Source organism: Larus michahellis, chromosome 2, assembly GCF_964199755.1.
Source record: "Larus michahellis chromosome 2, bLarMic1.1, whole genome shotgun sequence".
Taxonomy (NCBI): Eukaryota; Metazoa; Chordata; class Aves; order Charadriiformes; family Laridae; genus Larus; species Larus michahellis.
Genome location: NC_133897.1, coordinates 42864695 through 42880728, shown reverse-complemented (window position 1 = coordinate 42880728; position 16034 = coordinate 42864695). Strand labels below are relative to the sequence as shown.

The 16034-nt window shown below is 42.2% G+C and overlaps 1 protein-coding gene across 6 annotated transcripts in view; it reads left to right on the top strand.

Annotated features, from left to right (window-relative positions):
* THRB (thyroid hormone receptor beta) overlaps nt 1-16034 on the top strand; it is a 177513-nt gene that overhangs the window by 48076 nt on the left and 113403 nt on the right. The gene's annotated exons all lie outside the window — the stretch shown is intronic.

Genomic DNA, 16034 nt, shown 5'->3' with positions numbered 1-16034 from the left:
AGTTAAAAATTAATCTCTACAGATTGCAGTGCTGTTTATCCCAAATTTCCAGGTCTTACAAATGGGTGATTGCTGCGAAAGCTTGTTAAAGAAGGTGCTGGGCGCCTTCCCCTCGCACTTGAATTGACTTTTCTCTTTTAGTCTCTGTAGTCAAAAGCTATCTATAGTACCGCCGCAGCTGCTGTGCGTTGGATTCAGGAATCCCTGTTTTGATTTGCCAAGCCGGCAAACTGTTTATCTCAGGTAAGAGAATTTTGAGGTGTGATGTGGTTGGTATCTAAAAATATCTGTGTAGGGAGATAGGATAGGGCTCCAACAGACAAAAACACAGCAAGATAAGCAAGAGGAGTTCAGGTTGGAAATACGATACCGTAGGTGTAATTAACCATTGGAAACGCTCAGAAAGGAATGTGGTAGATCACTTGGAGTAATTAAATCAAGATTAGATCTCCTTCTGAAATATCGTCTAGTAGAGTTACAAGTTCTTGTGCTTTGTAAAGAAATTGCTGCGTGAGGTATTACGGCCTGTGCCAGGCAGGAAGTCAGACCAGATTATCCTAAGAGTTCCTTCAGGCCTTTTAAATCCACATCTCCACCAACAAAGGCTCTTATGTGGTACAGGCAGCCGCAGGATTTCCAAGATCAGAGCTGGAGCAGGTCACTCTTGTTTCAGTGGTGAAAGGTTGAAAAGTCTTTGAGGAGATCCTTGAAGAAAGGCGGTGGTGGGTACGGCGCCGCTGCCTGCGCAGGGTTTGCCTGCCCCGGTCGTAAATACTGGTGCTGAGACAACTTCTGCTCTTGTCTGAGCAGCCCATAGACACATCTTGCTGCATAATCCTCTAATATTTCACCTGACTGACTTAGTAGGTTGCATTTTGTATTGAGAGTGATAGGACAAGAGGAAATAGCCTCAAGTTGCGCCAGGGGAGGTTTAGGATGGGTATTAGGAAAAATTTCTTCGCAGAAGGGGTTATCAACCATTGGAACAGGCTGCCCAGGGAAGTGGGTGAGTCACCATCCCTGGGGGTATTTAAAAGATGTGTAGGTGTGGTGCTGAGGGACATGGTTTAGTGGTGGATTTGGCAGTGGTAGCTTAATGGCTGGACTCAATGATCTTAAAGTTCCCTTCTAACCTAGCCGATTCTATGAGAGCAATGAAAAGTAATAATTTATCTGTCATGTTTATTGAATCCCTTCTGGGATGTAACTAAAATCTCAATGAATTCAGCATTTCCTACAGTTATTCTGTAAGCACAGTGCCATCATCTTTCACATGCGATTTTCTATAGCCAAATACGGTATCTGAAATCTTAATATCCCTAAGAGTAGAAAGAGCAGGTTAAATTTTTAGCAGATTATGCAGAATTCCTCATATAAAATAATCTGCTTTGCCCAAAACCGCAAAAGAAATAACTTGTATGTTTTCTCTGGGGCCTACATGGGGTACTGAGAGAGTGTGGAGGATACTCGCCTTTCCGTTCTCAGAGGCAGGGAAGTGCATCCTTGTTTCACCGGGTCAGAGGCAGCAGATCCTTTTCATAGAAAATACATAAAAATGGTTGATCAAAAAAGTAATTTTTTTTATTAGAAGCATGAAACACTGTGTTCAACAAGAATGGCCCTGGCTCCTTTTTTGTTACTTTGATAAGCTCATTAATTTCAACGTCCAAAACTAATCAGGAGTTACTGTGCAAAATCTTGCACATGGAAAAATCTATCACCTTGAGCTCAGAATTATGTCATCCTACTGCATTTACGTAGCAGGAATGTACAATGTAACTCCACAGCAGTATGGACAGGAGCAATAGCTAAGAGTTGTGCTGGCTGTATGCATGCGAAAAAAAATTATCCAGGAGAGTTTTCATGTAATTCTGGCTCTGTTGAAAGATCTGTGAAAAAGCTCTTCTGTAAAACTTTAAGAAACTAGAGCTACCCAGGGTAATTCCAGGGTGAGCCCAGGCTTATCAAAGGATTTTGTGTTCCAGAATACCTGATACCCGACCTGCTGTCAGGTGGTGGGCACTTGGTACCTGCCTTGTTGTTCCCGTACTCTGACCATCCCTACTGCTCTCCCTCCCTGGACTAACCTGTACCTATGGTGTACACGTGGCAGTCTAAACCTGAATTGGGAAAATTATTAGACTAAAACAATAGGAAAACAAAAATAGAGAAGAGAAATACCCTCGTGTTTGAAGGTGGCTCAGTTAAGAAGTCTGTGTCCCTGCACATGGAGGCTACACCTACTTTCATGGACATCCAAGAAAAAGAGAAAGGTGAGGGCGGGCAAGAGATTGGAAAAGGATAAAAAAAACGGTTAATTACCCTTGCTAGTAGGTAAGGGATTCGTGGCTGCAGTGAGGTAAAAAGGAGACTTTGGTTATTCAGGAGTCAAACATGTTTGGCTGGTGGCTGTGCAATAACAGTTGTGATTTTTTACTGTGAAGTTTCTTACGCATCTCTCTTGAAAATATATTACATACCTATGGTTTTCACAAATTCCTCATAGCCATAATACTGCCTGTGGAGATTATTTGAAAACAAACTTCAGGATGTCCTTTTTTTGCGTGTTTTTGCTACCACTGAGTCACTCTTAATGGGTACTTCAGCTCTGAAAATGAGTGCAGGAGGCTGTGCCACGGAAGAAAAATTGCTGTCTCCATTAGTGAATGTATTTGAGCCATCAAACTGCTGCTCTTTTCTTCTGTGTCAAAGCTCGTGGCTAAGTCATTTGATGTAAAAGAAAATAGTCTTCCGTACCACAGAAGAAATGCTTCTACTGGACAGTGGCACACAAAGCTGCAAAATTGATTTTGGTTATCGCTAGAGCTTCCGTGGCATTTCTTTCAGTTCAGGCAACTCTGTAAAAGCACTCCAGATGACAAAAGGGAGGAGTTGTGTTGAGGTCTGGGGAGTTCCTTTGGCTCCTTTCCAATGCACTACCAGTCCTGAAGTTGTTATTTATATTGAAGAACTGCACTTGCTTTCAAAGCTCAGCTTTACTGCATTTAAAAGCTATTGAATCTTGTTTCCTGCACTTTGTTTACTTCATAACCCCTATACAAGAATCCATGATCTTGCCTGGGTAGCTTGCTTTTCTCTTCCAAGAAATAAATATATCTTTTTTTTTAAAAAAAATTTATTTTTTAAATTCCCATGCTGGGTTGGGGCACAGTTCGTTGTAAAGAAGTACCCTGGTGCTTACACTGTGCCGGCAGCGTCTGCTCAGATCAGAGTTAAGCATGCTGTACTCGCTGTTACATAACCTCGCAAAAAGTGTCGATTCAGGGAAATTCTGCTGCCGTGAGAGAACGGGAGTATCGGGAATGTTCTCTCCCGCTTAACGGAAATGTGGCTTTCGGTGACTAGCACATTTGAAAAACAGCAGATTGTGTGTATGCGCTCATTGACCGAGTCCAACTGGAACATGACGGTGATGTTGAGGGCAGCAGGTCCTGCTGTTTGCTGCAGCCCCGGGAGGCTGGATGTGGCTCCGGTAGCAGAAGGCTGGTACAGCATATGTCTGGCTGTTACCAGAAGGGATTTGCAGCCGGACAGTGTTTTGTTTTGAGTAACCTTTAGAAGACTGCTGCTGAAAAATTGCCAGGTTGGCCAAACGGATCAATTCCCGTCAGCGGGGGAGGCAGATGTTCATTTGGCTACATCTGCTTCATTTGGCTGTGTGGGTCGTCCCACTGAATGGTGTGGGCTCCAAAGGACATACCTGTGCAGAAAGGAGGCAGGTGGGACAATGTGCACTGCGTCAGAAATTCTTTTCATCTCTTGGCATTACGGAAATGGCCTTGCCTTCGGGATGTGGTGGAGGGGGAGGTTGCTAGTCTCATTTTTCTACCTTTGCCAATTCTCACATAGCCGCTCTATTTCAGCTCTGAGGGATCCTGTTAACTACAGAATATTTCAAATTACTGTACCCTGCTATTAGCACTAGCCAAAGCCTCCCCTCCCCTCCATATATTACTGTGGGAATACGCGTAAGAAAGTAAATTAAAGGTTGGGAAAGTCAATGTTGGCTGACTATCATTAGCCCTAGTTTCTCTAAGCAACATGTAACCATTCTCTGCCTTTTCGCCCACTTGAAGGGTCTGCGACTCCATAGAAAGCCTGTCTAGAAGTTGCTACAGATCTAAATGGCGTTAGCTAGATTTGCTTCTAGGTCATTCTCATTCAGCAGCATCCTCAGAGCAAGCTTTGCTTCTGTTGTTTCGATTTTCTCATCTGTGGCTTTAATCCAGTGCTCTTTCTTTAATCACATTCTATATACACTTGTCCTTTGAGTCCCCCAGCTCTCCCCCTCTCCCAGTTTAGGGTCTCAGTTGTTTGCACTGTTGCGCAGGAGACTCTGTGAAAGATTTAATTTTGTCAATTGAGGTAAACAGACAGTAAAAACATATGCTGCAGCACAAAACGTTCTCTAATCGCTTATTTGACAAGTGCAGTTTAATTATTTAGCATAGCTTGTAAAAGTAATGAAGTCCTAGTAACATGAGACTTAACACTCTCCTATTAATTTTTCCCTGAGAGGTAGGAAAAGACTGCTTTATTTTTGTGTGCAAACTGAGAGCATGCAAACTAATGAGATTCAACTGAGAATACGTAAAAGGGGCTGGAACCTTTCAGTGCTTCTTAATAGTTTTGCTAATAGGTAGTAAATCCAAGAGCATCCCACAGTTAGACAAGATTCTGCCTGTGTTGGCAAACCAGAAGATGCCGTCTGATGCTTTGCCAAAACAAAACAGAGTTTTCTTGGCCCAGCTGTATTTTTATTGAATGTGTAACTTAGTAAGAGGAAAAGCTCTAAGTCACAGCCTTGTTGAAGAGGTATCATTCAAAATAATTTTCTGTAGCATGATAGATTTCATGTTGCTACAGAATAAATATTTAATCAGCGCTAATATTTTTGGTTCCCTCAGGCAGCATGAGATGTAGAAGTTCTAACTTTTTACTCAAGTAAGCGCAGATGCAGTCTAGCAGGAAGTTCAACGTAAAATCCATGTATATCCTAATGTATTTTTTTCAAAAATGGATGTTAGGTGCAGCCAGCCAGGATTGATGGCTAATTTTATTCCTGACGTAGAAAAGTTTATCTCTAAGTTGAAAAGCCCCCCTCCTGCAAAAAAAGGAAAAGAACCCCAAAAGAAGACCATAAACCGAACTGCAAGCTGGCATGCCTGTTTGATTGATTTGAGTTGTATGGTGAACTGTGTCCATCAAAATTACATTGAAAAAAAGAGAAGAAACACAGCCTCAAATGCGTTGCTTTTCAGTCGCAAAGCTGCCTCAAGCACGCCAGCCCAACTGGTGACTGAAGGGGACTCTGCAGAGTCGCACTTACTGGTTAGTTTCTAATTCCTTGATCTTGTGTTATATACCGGGCTCTTTATTCAGGGGTTTCACTTGTGTAGTACGAAAGGATATTGTGCACAGGGAATATTTCTTATCTGAGCTGCTCTGTGAAGAGCAGCGGCAGAGCGTGGCCCTTGGAGGGCATGAGCTCTCTGTGGGCTTTGGGTACCGCTGAAGTTGGGGTGTGGTCGGGGGGGTCAGAGATGGCTTCCTACCACCGCCACAGCTCTCTTGATTCTCATCAAACGGGAGGATGGGAGACGAGGACTCCGGTTTCTTGCTCCTCCTGTGTTTCCACTTGGTATGATTTTGTTTGCAGAGGGAGCAAGGACTAAATGGAGTCTGCTGTATTTTACCTTCAAGTGTGAACTGCTGACTGAGGCTCCTTCTGCCGCTTTCCCTTCCTACTCAAGAGTCAGTAAGAGCTCTTCCCCAGTACCATGACAGGCAGACCTGTATTTGTAATGAATCAGTCTTGAGACACTCATCGTGCTTGCATTTAAGAAAACTTTCAGGACACATCTGCTCATTAATGCTCTCTTTCTTTTGATCTCTTAGAAACCTGTTTGCATCTTTCTAGCCATCAACATCTTTCATTGTCCTTTCGCAAATTAATTTAAAAACCAATCATGCTTTCTTTGATTTAATAACCACAGGAAAAAAACAAAAACAAAAACCAACACCACAGAGGTAAAGGTAAAATAATAAAATTTCAGGGAGGGGAATTGTACGTTCTGAACTTAGACCTGAAGTGCACGTGCACCTCACGTAAAGGCAGCAGGTTTCCGTAAAGGTCACCCAGAAACTAAGGAAAATGTTCTCTGCCACATTTGGCTGTCAACATGGAAAAGAAGTACTGAATTTTTGCCGACCGTGAGGATGTCATGTTAAAATGTGTCCTTTAGTTAGGGTAGATGTCTAGTACTTAGAGAGAATCCCATTGAGCAGTTACGACAAGTTTTGGCATTTCTGACTTCCTTTATATTAAGCTGCTGACCATACACACCATTAGTATCACTCCCCGGTTGGGGCTGATTCAGAGCGCCTTACTTTTCATGGTTTACAGAGCAGGTTTGTGAAATGTAAAGACATACAGGATAGTAAAAAAGTCAGTGTAGAGCCACTTTAAAATACAATGCCAGTACTAACCCATCAAGATCTCCCGATAAGTAGCCACAATGCAGATGTTCACCAGCTCTGAATTTCTTCTGACGTAGGAAGTAGTGTTTCTCTCTGGCCAAAACTGCATTTCTGAAAATGAACTGATTGGAAAGCACTGAGATTGTGGGAAGAGCTCCAGCGTGGCTGGCGGCAAACGGTAAGTGAAAATGACAGGGAGTGCTCGCTTCTTTCAGCAACCTGTCCTCAGTGGGAAAACGGCAGGCTGACCCTGGTGGGTTCCTGTTCTGTGCGGGTGGATTCGATGTTCCGTGTTTCCAAACGTTGTCTAAAGGTAAAGCTTTCACAAGGTAGGAAGAGACAGCAGTTAAATATGCGGTAAAATGTATTACCACTCATAATTCTCTTTAAATTTTATTATTCCTTGCTTCCTCAAAATAAAATTAAAACAGAACCTGCAGTGATTCCTTGTTCTTGCGGGATCCCAAATACTGGTTCTGACTGGCATAGTATCACACCCATTGTATCAAAACCTTTTAGAACCTCTGAACTTTTTCTGCCTTCCTTAGAATGCCAGTACAATTTGCTCCAGCTAATTCTTAAATTAAGTGGAAATTACACAAATAGGAGTTATTTGAAGCTGCAGAATGATTTTACGCTCATGCTTCTGCAATGAGCTGTAGCTGCACAGCTGACCAGAAAACAGTCCTTAATTCACAATTCCAGCCTGTTTTTCACTTCAGCGGCTTTTTAAACTTCCCTCTAGTCTTTACGCATCATTTTATGTGGTTTCGCTGAAATTCTGAGAAGAGAAGGGAAAATGAACCATGGACACGAAGACATGTGCGAGGACACATGAAGTGAGAGGTTTCGTGTAGGCGAGGGGCATGGAGAAAGCAGCGCTGTAAGAACGGTTTGATCAAAATGCTTGGGATGGTAAAGTGGCGTATAGGAAAAATTTGATGAGCTGAGAAAGAATGCATGTCTGTAGGAGAGATGCATTTTATCGGACTGGAAAAGTCTTCCTCAAGGAGGGCAAGTGGCATCATTTTCCAAAGAAAGTGTCTGTGTTCTTTGGGAATTGCAAACTTGATCGAATAAACACTAGAAAATTCCCCTATAAAAGCTGCTCTGCTGGAGGTGAGCACTCTCTGAGCAGAAAGCCTTTTCTACCTCTGTATTCTGACTTGCTTGAGACAGCTCCGTGAGTCTGGTTCAGACCATGGGTGAAACCATAAGGTATGTTTTCTCTCCTCTCTCTCTCTTTTTTCCCCTGAACGTTATTATACCGCAGCTTGGCTGCGTCCACATAGGGCTGGAGCAGACTGTGTTATAACTTGCTTTAGCCACCGCTGAATTTAACAGCTTTTGGCTTTGTAAGCAATGCCTTAGGAGAACTCTTGCTCATCTGTTCCCTGAGCCAAAGGAAAACTCCTCCAGTAGCTTTCCCAGTGTTTTCTCTGGCTGGAACACATAGTTACCAATTGCTAGGTGAAGATACACTATCTTTAATCATCTTTTATTTTTGTATTTTTGGTTTGTCCAGCTGACATACTCTTAAGACATCCACTTTGACTAGAACGGTGAAAGCCCTTTCACAATGGATTATTTCTTTTTTTTTTTTTCTTTTCCCTGTATCCCATGTAATTAAACTCTCCCACTGGTGGGAAAAATGCTTTTCCTTGATGTAAATGTGTGGCAAGTAGATGAATGCTGAACCAGTCAGTCACATTTCCCTGTTAAGCATACTTCTGCGAATATTTTTCATAACAAAAGGATTTATCTTTGGAATCTTGTTCAGAAATTTCTTTACGCGGGTTTCCTAGCCCTTCACGATTGGCTCTCAGGAAATCTGATCCTATTGGCATTTAATCCGTTGCTAGAAATGTGTCTACTGGGAACTTTTTAAATAGGATGGCAGTAAGCGTTTGGATGGTATTTTGCAAGTATAAATCACTAGCAGAAATTTGCATATTTATTTGTTGAATTTCAACTTCCACTTCAGGTTAGATGAGACATAAACAATTATACAGCACCTCTGGCAAAGAATTAGTCTAAAAAGCAAGTCAAAGCAACACTGAGAATTCAGAGGAAGATTTCTAAAGTTCTAGAAGTAACTGTGAAAGGCTTGCACATTTTATCTCCATAGATTTTATATAAAGTATGTTGTAGGCTTTTACTCTGATACATCTTCTTTTTTGTTTTACTCTAATATATCTTTGTGGAAAATATTAATGGCAGACACTGGTCAGAGGCAGGGACTCTGACCGCACCTTTGTCTGCATCGTTAAGGGAAAAAATGACCCTAATTTAATGCCAGCTAAAAGATTCTTTTTTTTGTTTTTTGCTTTTTGCCAGGGTCTGTGGATCAGTCTCTGCATTGCTCTTTGTAACAGAGGCCCCAGATAAATGTGATCTGCCAGAAAGGTGTTAATAGGTTTTTCTGCAACTAGTTCAGGTGAGGCTGGTGCCGTCAGGTGAAGCGTGAGACACCCTGTACCGCCAGCCTGACCGGTGGTGGTACACTGTTAGAGATGTGGGGACATTTTCTGACGAGAAACATCAGCAGTTTCAGACTTCATGGTGGTTTTATGATGATTCAAAGGAAAAAAACCCCTTCAGACTCACTGTCACTGATGTCCTAAATCAGTTTTAGGCCAAGGTCTGGCCAGGGCAGTAGGCAAGGTACGACAGCAAGCTTCGGTGACCTAGCAGAGGAAATACCTGTTTGGATGTATTCTTGGCCTGCTTCATTTTAGGAAAATCACTGCGGAAATTATGAGAGAAAATTAATGTAATTAATTATAATTAGTATAGTGTTTATAGAGGATGCACGTTCCAAGATCTTTTAACAACAGTGAAGGAGACTTCGTAGCTTTCAGGAACTGTAGATTTACAGAAGCAATTAGATCACTTAGACCAACCTTGAGTGTCTTTTGAACTTGGCATTTACAGTCCATTTGCATCTTTGAAAATCCTCCCAGTTATTGACAATTACATTTGATGTCTGGATGCTTGTTTACATGAAAGCAGTCGGCATACTCTTTTTGTTTGTGTCTCAGTGTGCCTTATTTATTTAGCAGCATTGCTGGATTTTAAGTTCTGGAGATAAACCAAAGCATTAAGGGCACAAGGCTTTCCTGCAGTTCATTGCTTGTCCTTTCTTGCACGCGTGGATATGCAGGAAAGCCTTGCACTGAACGTGAACCTGATAAACTCCCAATTCTCAAAACAGAGTGCTATTTTTGTTATATAGTTAAAAAGTTCAGGTGACACTGTGCTTTGTACTCTGTTCCTATACATCCGCATGTCCTTTGAAGATCTGTCCTCATTATTTGTCTTATAAAATCTGTGTTGTTTCAAGGGAAAAAACCAATGAAGTGCAGTTTAGATTTTATGATCTATCTCCTTAATATGGTTTCACACTTTGATGGGAATAATCAAGGGTTGGAGTCTGTACTTTGATTTGCAAAAAGTTATCCTTGTTAGATCCTTGAACTGTATTTTCTTTTCACCACATGCTTCTGCAACCATTTCCAATTCTGCAGTAATTTTCCAGTTACTCCAGTAATTACGTTCTGTATCTGAGGTTCATGTAAACTTTTTTTTTTTCCTCCTCCTATTTCACAAGCATGAGGAGTTATCTCTTAGTACCTATCCTCTTATCAGAAAAGGAAGATTACTCAAACTGGGCTTATTGATGTCTGACATGAAATTCCTCCCACTACGTCTTTCATTTTCTGTTATTTAGGTAGGCATCCATTTTTCTTTAAGTTGTGGTAAAGGTTCACATACAAGAGTCCCTACCCTACATTGTAATTACTCTTTCTTCTTTTCCGTTCTCTGGTGGTCGCAGGACTTATTTGCAGTTCTCAGTGGATTAAATTTCTTGTAGCTGAAGGATATGAAGGAGGTTTTCTGCCTTTGGTCACAACTGAAACCTTTCACCTAAGAGAGCTTAGTATAGAGCGGGCAGATAACTGCCTTTCGGATGTGGCCAAAAATTTAAAAAGTCATTGTCCAGAGGAAGCCAGCATTTAATGAAAATTTAGAATCTGGATGGGTTTTGTCTGGGCTGCTTTTTTTTTCCTTGAAGGCAGAGGCAAGGAAGGATGTGCAGTGATGCAGCACTGAATGAAGGATAGCAGAGAAGACACTGAGACTGAATGCAGGAACAGGAGGAGGTTTACTTTCTATACTGTTACTTGGTAGGATCTATTTTTACATAGAAATGTCACCTGACAGAAGTCAGGAGAGAATATTGAGGTAGTTTTGATGCAGCTAGAGGCAGGGAGCTAAAGAGATGAGGGAAGAGAAGCAGCAGCTGAGGTGATCTGAATGCAGAGCTGTACATAAAAATAGTAGTTGGAAGGGAGAGGTCTTTGAGGAAGCTGACCACAGATCCATGTGGCTATAATCACAGTGTAGAGGCTGGCACTAATTGGTACTGGAGAAATCAAGTGAAAGACTGATTTGTTATGATGGAGAACTCAGGAGAAAATGGATAAACAGATGACACCAAAGAACAAGAGTGGCACCAAAAAAAAGAAGGGTAAGGTGGAGATAACTAGAGACTTGAGGCTGGGGAGGAACAAGGATGCCATTAAAGAACTGGGGAGAGAAATTAGAAGATAGTTGGGCAGCAACAGGGGAAGAAGGAAAAAAAAAACCATGAAGATCTGGGATAGCTAGTGATATGAGGAAGACTCAGATGTGTGTGTCTCAAGACTCCTTTTCTTTAGGTGGAAAGACACATCCATCAGCAGAGCTTAGCTAGGGGAAAGAGCTGTGTTTTATTTTCCAGGAGCAAAGAAACACTGTACAACCGTAAAGCTGAAAACGGTCCTGACAAAGTAACTTGAGACAAAGATCTCAGCATCCCTGTTGGAACAAAACAAAGATTAATATTTCAAGCCAGAGAAGAGTCTTCTAAAAGCTCTAAAAGCTGTGGCTGGTGTGGTATTAGTAGAATTATTTTGATCTCTGAGAAGGAAGGTGAGAGAATGACTAATGAAGATCTGCAAAGAGTCATGAAGAACTCTGGCTCATGCAGGCATCAAGAGGTCTTCATGCAATGGGCATGTCTGTGCTAGTAAATTGAATGGTGCTAGGAAGCATTCCCAGGCCCTGGAAATCAATTGTCTCTACTGTTAACTGTCCCTTGGTTTATATTACAGGAACTCACCTGAACTGTTCCCAGGTAAAGTATGAAAGTTATCTTGGGATTATTCCCAGTAGGCAGTTTGGAAGCAGCCACCCAGTTTTGGAGGGTGAGAGAGTTTAATAGCATGGCACCTCTCTGTGCCAGTTGGCCTCAACAGTCTCTAGCTTGTTTATTTTGCATGTAGAAATACAGCTGTAAATGGCTCAGTAGATGCAATCCCTAGGAAACTTAGGACACCGACTGTCTTGGGTGCAAGCTGTGACAGGCAGTGAATATCATTTCTTCTTAAAAAAGATTACTGAACAGAGATGTTGATGTGCTCTCTCAGATTTTGTTTTGATATAACATGAGGACATTATAGAATAGTTGGTTATACAAAATAAGGTTGAATGAAGCATGCATTTGTTTCCATTAAAATTTATACAAGCATAAGGAAAAGTAGATCCATAAATAAGGCACTTTCTCACAGAAGAGTAGGCTGTGAAATTAAGGAAACAAGGTATTGAGGTTGGTAGCTAGTTAAGTTGTCTGGACTAAAAAGCCTAGACATTTAAAAGTAGAGAAAACATTTTAAAAAGTACTTGAAACTTATGTCAAAACAAGGCAAATCTCCAGACCTAAATGGATAAGTCATGCAGACCTTGGAAAGATAAATATGGACCTAGAATGGAATAGGGGTAATGTGAAGGCGATGGAGGCATGGAAATTTTAAGCTCATTGAAGAAAAATGTACAAAATGAAATGTCATGTGTTGCACTGTATGTAATTCTGGGGTTTGAATTCAAGAACAATTTGAACTAGAACAGGACAAGAAAGAAAAGCATTTCTGAGAGCCTATATTTTACCAGAATAGGCTAGCAAAGTAAAACCTGGGGCATGATAAGATAGTTCTTAATAAATACATCAGGGAAGGGACTGCTAGAGAGGAAGGCTAGCTAATTAAGCCAAACAGTGTTGACACATGAACAAAGCTAATAACGGATTTCAATTTTAGCAGAAAGCAGTCAATTGACTCTGAAACTACGTTAGATCATCCAGGTTACCAAAGAAGCAGCATGCATCTTAACCCGCGTTTTCTAAATGGGTTCATGAATGTGATCTGTTCTTAACCAGGCGTGCAGTCGGTGTTTTCTGAGGAACTTCAGAGATGTACAAGAGGAGTTGCGCTTTCCTTTCAAAAGCCTTAGCCTCTGAAGAGCCAAATGCAACATTTTTTGAAAGGATGGTGAAGGGTATTTCAGCGTTTCTCCTCCAGCATGTTGCCAGTCTTTCATCAGTTATCCCACTCAGGGATCCTTTCCTCTTCAGTTCTGCCCTTTATTTAGATTTGCTCTGTCGTGAGTTGATGTTGTGGAAGTTCTTCATGGCCCTGCCATCACAGGTGCCGCGCTGGTGTCCTGAATGAGATCAAGTGTTCAGCTCTCTGGGAGATCAAGCACACACAGAAGTTTAGCTGAAAGAGCTTATCTCCAGGCAATGTAAGTTGTGTCAGACTGTGTCAAACTGTTGCATTAGATTTTTCGTGGTGTGCGGCGTTGCTTGAGCAGAATTTCATGGAGAGCATTCAAAACGTGTATCAGTGTGATGTTGGGAAATATTTTGTTTATACGTGGCTGGACTTGAATGTGAGGTGATAATAATAACCCCAGATTGTGACATAAATTAGTTTTAATGTCTTTTTTATTTCTGTTGGCCTTTACATGTTTCTATAAATACTGTGTAGTTGAATGAATACCAGACCAATGAATGTGGAAGCCTGCCTGTCAGCGTCTCAAAGGGAACGTTTTCAAATATAAATAGCCTTAAAAGTATAAATAGCAAGATCTCTATACTGTATTTATCACTGACCACTTTCTTTTTTCCTTTCGTTGCATCTCTCATTTTATTTTTAGTGATGCTTACTTAAAATAGTTTCCCTGCTTTCCTGTTGGCGATTAGAAGGCCACTCTGGAATCCAAGGGATTTCTCAGCCACATGGTAAGGAGAGTGTTCCTTACTTGAGCAGTGTGAGCTTGAAGTCTTCTCTGTCCAGGCCTTCTTTACTGAAGCATCAGCATAAAGTGAAACACATTTCACCCCAGCTTTGTCTGTTTGGTTGATTTCACGTACATATTTTTGAGTCGGTTTCAAAAAGTTATTCCAGCATTGTTTGGGACATCCAGTTCTTCTTACACTGATGTTATTCCATGTCCCCCAGAGTTTGTAGCTCTGGTTTTAGCTAATTTACAGGAGTCAATACTCTTCACTAATGTACTACATTGGCAGCCACAACATTTTTTAAAAAATGTTTTTTTAGTCCCACAAATTCTAGAATGTGCGTATGCTAGTGATCACCTCAGCTGCACATCAAGTAATGTGAACAGGTTAAAGTTTTGATGACCCTTGAGCCTTAGCTTGTCTTCGCTGTTGCAGCCACAGCCTACTTTCCACTTATCAGTTGTGTTGTTACATCTTTTTCCTCTTTTGTGTGTGTTAATAAATAAATAAATAAATTTAAAGTAGGGTTGAATATAGCACGAGCCACACTGCTATTCGGAAGGGTTTGCAGGCCAACGCTGATCTTCCAACACTACTTGCTTGAAGAGGCCGCAAATGCATCACTTGCTTGTTTTCTCCTAAATTATCTCAAGAAAGGCGAATAAGTCTCAGCAAGGACCAGCTGGTTATCTATACATTGCTTTAGCCATTTCTGCCTCAAAATGGCAGGGCAAGATGAAGGAGTTACGTGGGAGCTTCACACACGAGTGATGTTTACCAGACAGCAGTGGGGTTCAGCCCAGTAGCTGGGAGTGAGGATCCACGCTGGAGCATTCCTAGAAAAGGGAGGTATGAAGGACATTGGGATCTTGGAGCACAGCAGGACTGTGCCTGCTGCTCGTAGCTCTGCTGCACGGTCTCAGGACACAGGGACTGAGCCAGCAGCAGCTCCTGATGAGCATGAGACCAAGTGCAGGGTCACCCAGATTCCTTACTGGGGTGCTTTGGAGGTGTCATTGGGGTCTAAGGTTGCCACGGGAGCATCCGCTGTGCCCCGTGGCTGCTTGGGCACTGTGACTGGATGGTGTACAAATGCAGTTATTTGAGCCACCGTTGGTTCCTTGTATCTCTGACTGCATGCTTTGGTCTCAGCCTGAAGCGCTGCCATGAGAAGGAAGAGGAAGGAAGCAAGATGGCAAGTCTTATGGCAGAGAAGTAGGAAGCGAGTGGACCGGTTTGTGTCCACACCACCGGCAGCCAACAGGTTCACTGGCACTTCAGTGGCAGCAGCGGTTCCCTCTCGTACCAAGAGAAATGCCTTCTCCCGCCTCACCTTACCCCAGCAGCCAGGAGGTATGTCTGTACGGGTGGATGAGCCGTGCCCAGTGTGAACCTCAGCCATGCCAAGGTCTTTGCTTCTCTTTCTCGCGGGGTTGGTGGAGTCCCAAGAGCAGTGGATCTGGGAGCAAAAAGTCTTTGGGATGAGAGGTGACATTCCTGTCTCTGCCCGAACCTTTGCTACTGTAGTCACCCCCACGAGACCGCTTGTAGCTTGATCCTCTTGCAGCTGTGGAGAGGCAGAGAAAGGAGCAGGAATGTGTTCTGCAGCTGCCTTTGAGAAGTGCAGGAGGCATTGCCTTTAGTGGGTTAGGAAGTCCCAGAAATGGCCAGCGGCTGCTCGTAGACTGAAGCTGTTTTCCTGCCCTCATCAGGGGGGAATATTTTCCCTGCCAGTAGGCTGTCGTGGAGGTGCCTCAGCTTTACATCTGAGCAGATTGCTAATGCATCCAGGCAATGACAGGTAAAATGGTCTGTGTTCATCCAGCTCTGAGACTTCGGGGAATCGTGGAATCATTTAATCATCGATCTTTATATTTAGGCTTCAAGGCATGCCAGCGTCTGCGAGCTTTTTGTTGGTTTTAAATGCAATTTGTGTAGTTTTATTTTTATACAGTGCCTTGGGATGCTTACTGTAGAAGGCTCTTAAAATAGGTGTAACTTAATGTGCTGTTCAGACTTCTCATTAATCTGCTTGTCTTCACTCGTACCCAGAGGTAAAATACAAAGCCTACAGAGTGAGGAGTTTGGAATAAAATGATAGAAAATGGGGCTCTGAAATAAAGACATTTAGCACTGAGGACTCAGACTAGCGGTGGAGGAAACAGAACAGGATGTTCAGAAAGTCCAAGCCCTTTGGCATGAGTTGAGGAGCTTGGAAAATAAGCAGGGCCACAGTGAATTTGTGAAACAATGTTTGTCTTCCTAAACTGAATGCTGGAAAGCATCCATTTCACACTTCGCCTTTGCCAGCGCCCTGATATCTATTGTAGCACTCATCTTCTAGCCTCTTTATTTTCAGAGAAATAGTTGATTTTGTGTTTAGAAGTTATTTGTGCTTCCCGCTTTCTTGTGG